The sequence below is a fragment of the Zea mays genome, chromosome 1 (assembly GCF_902167145.1).
Source record: "Zea mays cultivar B73 chromosome 1, Zm-B73-REFERENCE-NAM-5.0, whole genome shotgun sequence".
NCBI lineage: Eukaryota > Viridiplantae > Streptophyta > Magnoliopsida > Poales > Poaceae > Zea > Zea mays.
This window is the reverse complement of record NC_050096.1, coordinates 306491576-306500198: the sequence shown is the minus strand read 5'-3', so window position 1 is coordinate 306500198 and position 8623 is coordinate 306491576.

Genomic DNA, 8623 nt, shown 5'->3' with positions numbered 1-8623 from the left:
GTTGAAGGCTTAGATTTTGGAGAGACCTTTGCACCAGTTGCTTGACTTAAAGCCATCCGTATCCTACTTGCATATGCATCATGCTATGACATAAATCTTTATCAAATGGATGTAAAAAGTGCATTTTTAAATGGCTTCATAAATGAACTTCTATATGTTGAGCAACCATCCAGGTTTGAAGACCCTAGATACCCTAATCATGCTTACAGGTTGTCCAAGGCACTATATGGGCTAAAGCAAGCTCCAAGGGCTTGGTATGAGCATCTTCACGACTTCCTCATCGAAAAGGGCTTCCAAATCAGGACTGTCGACACAACTTTATTCACAAAGAAACATAACGGTGATATTTTCATTTGTCAAGTTTATGTTGATGATATAATCTTTGGCTCGATAAATGATTATCATTGCAAGGAATTTGGTGAGCTGATGTCGAAGGAATTCGAGATGTCAATGATTGGTGAGCTAACGTACTTCCTTGACTTTCAAGTCAAGCAAATGAAAGATGGAAACTTCCTGTCACAAAAGAAGTATACCAAAGACTTGTTGAAAAGATTTAATATGGAGAGGTGCAAACCAATCAAGACACCCATGCTGACTAATGGACATCTCGACCTAGATGAGGGAGGTAACCCGGTTGATCAAACTCTCTATCATTCCATGATTGGTAGTTTATTGTGTCTTACTGCATCTAGGCCTGATATCATATTTAGTGTTTGTATGTGTGCTCGATTTCAAGAAAATTCTAAGAAAGCTCATCTTCGCACTGTTAAAAGAATTCTTAGGTATCTTAAGCACACCCCAAGCGTTGGCCTTTGGTATCCCAAAGGAGCTACTTTTGATTTAATTGGCTATTCCGATTCGGATTATGCCGATTGCAAAATTGATAGAAAAAGTACATCCGGGGGATGCCACTTGCTTGGGAGATCACTAGTTTCATGGACATCTAATAAGCAAAATAGTGTTGCTTTGTCAACCGCCGAAGCGGAATACATTGTCGTGGGTGCTTGTTGCACATAAATTATTTATATGAAACAAACTCTTCTAGACTATGATGTAGCTCTAGAAAAGGTACCTTTGTTGTGTGACAATGAGAGTGTTGTTAAAATTGCTAATAATCCTGTACAACACTCTCGCACCAAGCACATTGATATCCATCATCACTTCCTTAGAGATCATTTTGCTAAAGGAGATATTATTTTAGAAGGAGTGAGATCGGAAGATCAATTAGTGAAAGGGAAATAGGGTCAAACCTTTTCCTAAATAATTTTGGTGGTTGAATTGTCCAACACAAATTATTGGACTAACTAGTTCGCTCTAGATTATATGTTCTACAGGTGTCAAAGGTTCATCTACAACTATTCTAAATCGACTGTCCGGAATACTGTAGATTATTCCGGACAGGAGAAGCTTTTTGGAAAAACAGACTAAGCGCGGACCGTCCGGGCCCTTGCGGCGGACCGTCCGCGACACCGCTTTGACTTCGACCAGGAACTATAAATCAGGGACAGTCCGACTAAACCGCGGACCGTCCAGCTACAACGCGTGGACCGTCCGGCTATAATTCACGGACTGTCCGCATGTGAAGACCTGGTTCAGCCCGAAGGTGACAAGTTGAGCAAAAGGAATTATATAGCTAGCGCGGACAGTCTGGGACCAGGGGTGGACCGTCCGCATGGTGTCACCGAGGCAGATAGCCGTTGATCTAACCGTTGAAGATGTCAGAATCGACCGTTGGAGGGTCGCGGACCGTCCGGGCCCTAGCCGCGGACCGTCCGCCAGTGCAATTTCTGGCAGATGCGCCCCAACGGCTATATGGGTGGTTGAGGGCTATAAATACCACCCCAACCGGCCACTTCAGGGTGAGGGAGCCCAAGCAACATTCCAAGTCATCTAGTTGACATACTCAAGCCCTCCCAACCACATATATTCATTGATCCATCCTATACACAAGATTAGGACCACTACAACCAACACAAGTGCCACAAAAGAGAAAGCAAGCGAGAGAGAGCTACTCATTTGAGTTTAGCACTAGTGCCTTGTGAGATTCCTTGAGAGATAGTGTGTGCTACATCTTTGTGTTCATTTGCGCGTGGAGTATTGACTCCCATTGAACTTCCTCCAAAGTTTTGGAGGCTTGTAAAAGCTAAGCAAGAGACACCAAAGAGTGTGGTGATCCTTGTGGGGTCTTAAGTGATCCTTGAGAAGAAGAAGAGCTCGCCGATCTTGAGTGATCGGTGGAGAGAGGGAAAGGGTTGAAAAAGACCCGTCCTTAGTGGACTCCTCAACGGGGACTAGGCCTTCGAGGGCCGAACCTCAGTAAAACAAATCACTCGTGTCTCGTGTGCTTATTGCTTGTGATTTGTTTGTTCTTTCCCTTTCTAAGTTTTTCTTGCACTACTCTTTGCTAATATTGTTTGGTGTTGCTTTAAGTTAAGTTCCTATTTGGTGAAGCAACACTTTGCAAGAAAGAACTTGTGTTATTGCTCTTCTTATCTAAGCCCTCGTGATTTATTCTTATAGACTTATTAATAGTATTGATTTATCAATTCCGCATTATTTGAAAGCAATACTCTTTACAAGCAAGGACTTAGTTTTTATACTCCGATATTTATCAATCTTGTTCTAACCACTAATCAAGGGATCTAGTTGGGGGATAAAGTTTTAATTTACAGGTTTCGCCTATCCACCCCCCCTCTAGGCTACTTTCAATTAGCGAACATTTTTACAAAGCCTTTAGATAAAACCCGCTTTTGTATGTTGAGAAATGAGCAAAATATTCTTGATCTTAGAAATTTTACTTAATCTAAAAATGGTGATGTCAAGCCTACATTGCATATTTAAATTTCTTGTATTGCATCTAGGTCTTGTCTAACCTAGTTAAGATAACCGCCAACAAACCGAGTGAAAAAGCTTAACTCGGGCTCAAACTTGACAAGTCTTAACATTTAAGCTTTTTGGTACTTAAAATTTCATTCACTATGCAATTGTTGGTTCTTGAGATATGCATGTGGTACTGCACTTAGGGGGAGTATTCAAAACTCAATTCGTTTATGAAACCTCTAGTGCAAAGCCAAAATACAAATCTCACCATTTGCCTATTTTCTCTAAAAACTATCTAGCATATGGCAAAATATTTTGAAAAATATGAGAGAATATGTGAGGGTACCAATACCTTTCCCAACAGGTGTTATTTTGTGTGCTTATAAGTTGGGATTTGGTTTGGTTCAAAATCCTAGAAAATTTCAAAATTCCCTCTGTCTGGGCTCACCGGACAATCCGGTGTGCACCGGACACTACACTGTGCAATGTCTGGTGCACCGGCTGGGCGCGCGCAGATCCCCTTTTGTGCTGCCCTGTCCATTGGTTCACCGGACAACTACTGTGCGCTATCCAGTGTGCACCGGACAGGCACTGTAGACTGTCCGACATGCCCATAACCGGTTTTTAAAAAACTCTCTCTGCCCGAGCGAGTGCCCAGGATTTGTTTTTCTCCGAGCCTCTCTCTATCTCTGGGCAACTCAAGTGTTCGTGGCGATTTCCTCTACTCTCCAGCGATCGTCGGGAACCGTGCTCCGGCGTGCTTCTTCACCTCGTGCTCGTGCTTCTCGGTGAGCAGCCTTTCCTTTCTCTTCTCTTTCAATCTCTCTGTTCTCTGCCTGAGAGGAACTCCACCACCCCTTGTTAAATCCTCAAATTCAATCAAAGCTCTGTGAAATCCTGTGATTCTAGTGGATGTGTTTACCTAGTACCCCTTTGATCTACTCTTCAGGCCTTGAGCTCCCTAGGGAGGGTTTCACATCACAAATTAGCCATTTTACCGTTATTCCTCAAACCCGCGCACCAAGTGCTCGGTGGAATGCCCAAACCACTCAAATTTTCTCAAATTGATCCCAGTTTTTCTAGCACCCTCATGCCACCTCCAGTAACACTCACGCCAAATATCATGCCTATCCAATATCCCAGTCACTGAATACACCACTGTGATCCTTTTATAGCGATCATTTCTGAGCCGAGTGCCAAATTTTCGTTTTCTTCACAAAACCTCAAACCAAGAACACACTTCACTCATGCTCATATATACCTACTCGTGAAGTATCGACTCAATTCCAAGTCATTTCATGCTCTATTTCAAATTTCAAACCTCCCATGGCATAATTCATCGTTCAAACGTCGTTCTCGCGTCGTTTGACCCCTGGTTCTCTAAATCACTCAGTTTTTGTGTCTTAACTCTATGTGTATGTATTTATTCACATTTCATATACTTATCACTATGTGACTAATACATGCTCACCTCGTCTGTCATTTCAGTGATCTCGCCTTCGTGCGTGCCTGTCTCATGTCCTATCTGGATTGTCTCTCGTGAGGTTTCCAGGTAGCTATCACTTCTTTTGAGATCCTATCAGCTGCTCTCTACTTCTGCTTATCTTTTCACTCTATTATGCAGCAGTCTGGTCAGGATGGTGCGGACGAAGAACGTCTCATCGTCAGGGGAAGGAAACGACGAGGACCCTCCTTGCCCCTTCAGGCAGGTCAAGGGAAAGACGGTTTATCTTGAGCAGCAGGAGGGCAGGAAGAAGCGTTGTATGGATAGAGCCGCTCATGTAGCACTTGCAGCGGCAACAGTAACAGAGCAGGCTGAGCGGGGAGGACAGTTGTAGATCTCTTCTGATCAGATAGCCTACATAGTTTGTCACCTCGCATCTGGCCCTCGCTGCACTGCTCCCTCCGCACCTTCTGTCACTATATCTACTCCACCTCCCACTTCACCAGCTCCAGTCGCTCCAGAGCCATCCACCACTTCCGCTATACCCACCACCTCCACCACTCCAGCTTCCACTGTTCCCCCTCCCGCTCCCATTTCCGCTCCGCCTATGCGACCACCTCGCTTCAGGGAGCGTGACGCGACTAAGGTGCGACCACTAGCTACTGATCCCCGTTTGCTCTACCTTCAGCGTGCCACTGCAGCGTGGGTACATCGATTCAGACACATACCCATGGAGTCCTGGTTGCCAGCTCAGAGGGACCCTGCGGCTGCACCTCTCTTAAGTACCAGGACTCAGGAGTCCTTCTTTCGGGCACAACTGACAGCTCAGATTGCCTTGCAAGGGCACCAACTTTTGGATTTATCTGCTTTTCTGCTAGCCGTCAGTGCCGATACAGAGGGTCATCTCACCTATCTGCTAGGACTGCTTTCACTGTTGACCGCGAGTGGCAGGTATGTTGAGGAGTGGGTCAGAGTGTTCTATGCTACATTGTGGATTGACCCTGACCATCAGTGATGTGTTTCCATTTCGAGAGAGAGGTTGTCACTTTGCATGCTAGCCAGATTCGCCAGCTCTTTGGATTTCTAGAGTCATCGACTAGGCTCCACAGTCTATGCTACAGCACCTCGGATCCTCCTCGTCGCCCTCACGACGGAATTGCACCAGCTATAGCTCACGTCGCAGCCCTGTTCAGACCTGAAGCGTCCCGATCCTTTGGGACTCAAATGTGATACAATTACTAGTCCCAGGAGGCTAGTAACCACATTCATTACTTCAAATAGTTACAGAGTCTGAATAATGTTATTACAATACCGGGGGATACAAGCTCGAAAGGGAGCCGAAAAACATAAAGTGCAGTGGAAGATAAAATAGCCCAGGCCACAGGCAGAACTGGGTGAAGACACAGCCCCATCAATCAAGCATAGCAGAAAAGAAGTCTTCAGCTGCTGAAAAACATAAATAAATCTGGGTGAATACACTAGGTATTCCGCAAGCCCACCCGGCTCCCGTAAAGAGAAAGTGACCTATATGGTACATGCTTTATATGGTGGAGTTGAAGTCACTCATACTTTTTCAGAGAAAGGCAGTATTCGTTATTTATGGTTTTTCCCAAGACAATAGGAGTAACACTTGCTTGACCACCACTGAGCTTCCCGCTCCCGTGGTACCACTTTCTTTTCAGACATACACACACATTTCCCTATTCCCGGTTGTAGTAGAAACACTAATTGTCATACCATACCAGACTCGTCCATACCAGTGGACACTGACTATTCGAATAGGTTTAGACTCTACGCAGAGGGGTACACTTTACCCACTAGTCCGGCTCTGCGATCTCATGGCCAATGAGATCCGAATCTGAAACTCTTTCCTTCCTTGTACGTCCGAACCTTAACGGTTATACCGGAAGGAGTCAGGCCACCGCCATGTCCAAACTGGACAAAACATTCCCCCTCCTTATCCTCCCGGTGCTACCCCAGCCTTCATAACCCTGGGGTTGGACCGTACGAGTTTAGATCGAGTGGCTGCCCACACAACCTCGAGTGGTTGTACTTTTTGTGAGTACAGGTAATGAAAGATGACAAACCGGTCCTTATACGAGAGGATGATCCTTCTGCTCACGCCTAAACCAGCTGAGCCAACACCTTAGGCCCTCCCCTAAACCAGGGAGTCCCTGATCATCCTACTCAGGAGGTGATGAGGGTGAGTACCCTTCATCGCACACATTTGGAAAACATTCCACTTGTACCCTGAAAGGGAATTAGGCTTACACCTAGTTCCTAAATGATTTTGGTGGTTGAATTGCCCAACACAAATAAATGGACTAACTAGTTTGCTCTAGTGTATAAGTTATACAGGTGCCAAAGGTTCACACTTAGCCAATAAAAAGACCAAGTATTGGGTTCAACAAAAGAGCAAAGGGGCAACCGAAGGCACCTCTGGTCTAGCGCACCGGACTGTCCGGTGTGCCACCGGACTGTCCGGTGTGCCACCGGACAGTGTCCGGTGCACCAGGGAACTTCAAGCTGAACTTCGCACCTTCGGGAATTCTCAGAGCCGGCGCGCTATAATTCACCGGACTGTCCGGTGTACACCGGACAGTGTCCGGTGCTCCAAGAGGACGCGACTCTGGAACTCGGCAGCCTCGGGAATTCGCAACGGTTGCTCCGCTATAATTCACCGGACATGTCTGGTGTACACCGGACTGTCCGGTGTAACAACGGGGCAACGGCTACTTCGGCGCCAACGGCTACCTGCAGACGCATTAAATGCGTGCCAGCGCGCGCAGAAGTCAGGCACGCCCATGCTGGCGCACCGGACACTCTACAGTGCATGTCCGGTGTGCCACCAGACATCCAGGCGGGCCCAGAAGACAGAGCTCCAACGGTCGGAACCCAACGGCTTTGGTGACGTGGCTGGCGCACCGGACATGTCCGGTGTGCACCGGACTGTCCGGTGCACCATGCGACAGACAGCTCCACCAAACGGCTAGTTTGGTGGTTGGGGCTATAAATACCCCCAACCAACCACCATTCATTGCATCCAAGTTTTCCACTTCTTAACCACTTACAAGAGCTAGGCATTCAATTCTAGACGCACCCAAGTGATCAAATCCTCTCCAATTCCACACAAGGCTTTAGTGATTAGCGAGAGAGATTTGTCGTGTTCTTTTGAGCTCTTGCGCTTGGATTGCTTCTTTTCTTTCTCACTTGTTCTTGTGATCAAAACTCATTTGTAACCAAGGCAAGAGGCACCAATTGTGTGGTGACCCTTGCGGGGAAGCTTTGTTCCCGTTTGATTGAGAAGAAGAAGCTCACTCGGTCCGAGGGACCGTTTGAGAGAGGGAAAGGGTTGAAAGAGACCCGGTCTTTGTGACCACCTCAACGGGGAGTAGGTTTGCAAGAACCGAACCTCGGTAAAACAAATCATTGTGTCACACTCCTTATTTGCTTAAGATTTATTTTGCACCCTCTCTCGCGGACTCGTTTTTATTTCTAACGCTAACCCGGCTTATAGTTGTGTTTATATTTGTAAATTTCAGTTTCGCCCTATTCACCCCCCTCTAGGCGACTATCAATTGGTATCAGAGCCCGGTGCTTCATTAGAGCCTAACCGCTCGAAGTGATGTCGGGAGATCACGCTAAGAAGGAGATGGAGACCGGCGAAAAGCCCACTACAAGCCACGGGAACACTTCATCGGAAGAGTCCCGCACCAAGAGGAAGGAGAAGAAGAAGGACTCCTCCAAAGGGAAGGAGAAGAGATCTTCTTCACACCACAAAGAGAAGAAGGAGAAATCCTCTTCCCACAAGCCGCATCGGAGTGGGGACAAGAAAAAGAGGATGACGAAGGTGGTCTACTACGAGACCGACTCTTCATCGGCATCCACCTCCGGCTCCGACACGGCGTCCGTCACTTCTAAGCGCCAAGAGCTTAAGAAGTATAGTAAGATTCCCCTACGCTACCCTCGCATTTCTAAACATACACCTTTACTTTCCGTTCCATTAGGCAAACCACCAACTTTTGATGGTGAAGATTACGCTAGGTGGAGTGATTTAATGTGATTTCATCTAACCTCGCTCCACAAAAGTATATGGGATGTTGTTGAGTTTGGTGCACAGGTACCATCTGTAGGGGATGAAAACTATGATGAGGATGAAGTAACCCAAATCGAGCACTTCAACTCCCAAGCCACAATGATACTCCTCGCCTCTCTAAGTAGAGAGGAATATAACAAGGTGCAAGGGTTGAAGAATGCGAAGGATATTTGGGATCTACTCAAGACCGCGCATGAGGGTGATGAACTCACCAAGATCACCAAGCGGGAAACGATCGAGGGGGAGCTCGGTCGCTTCCGTCT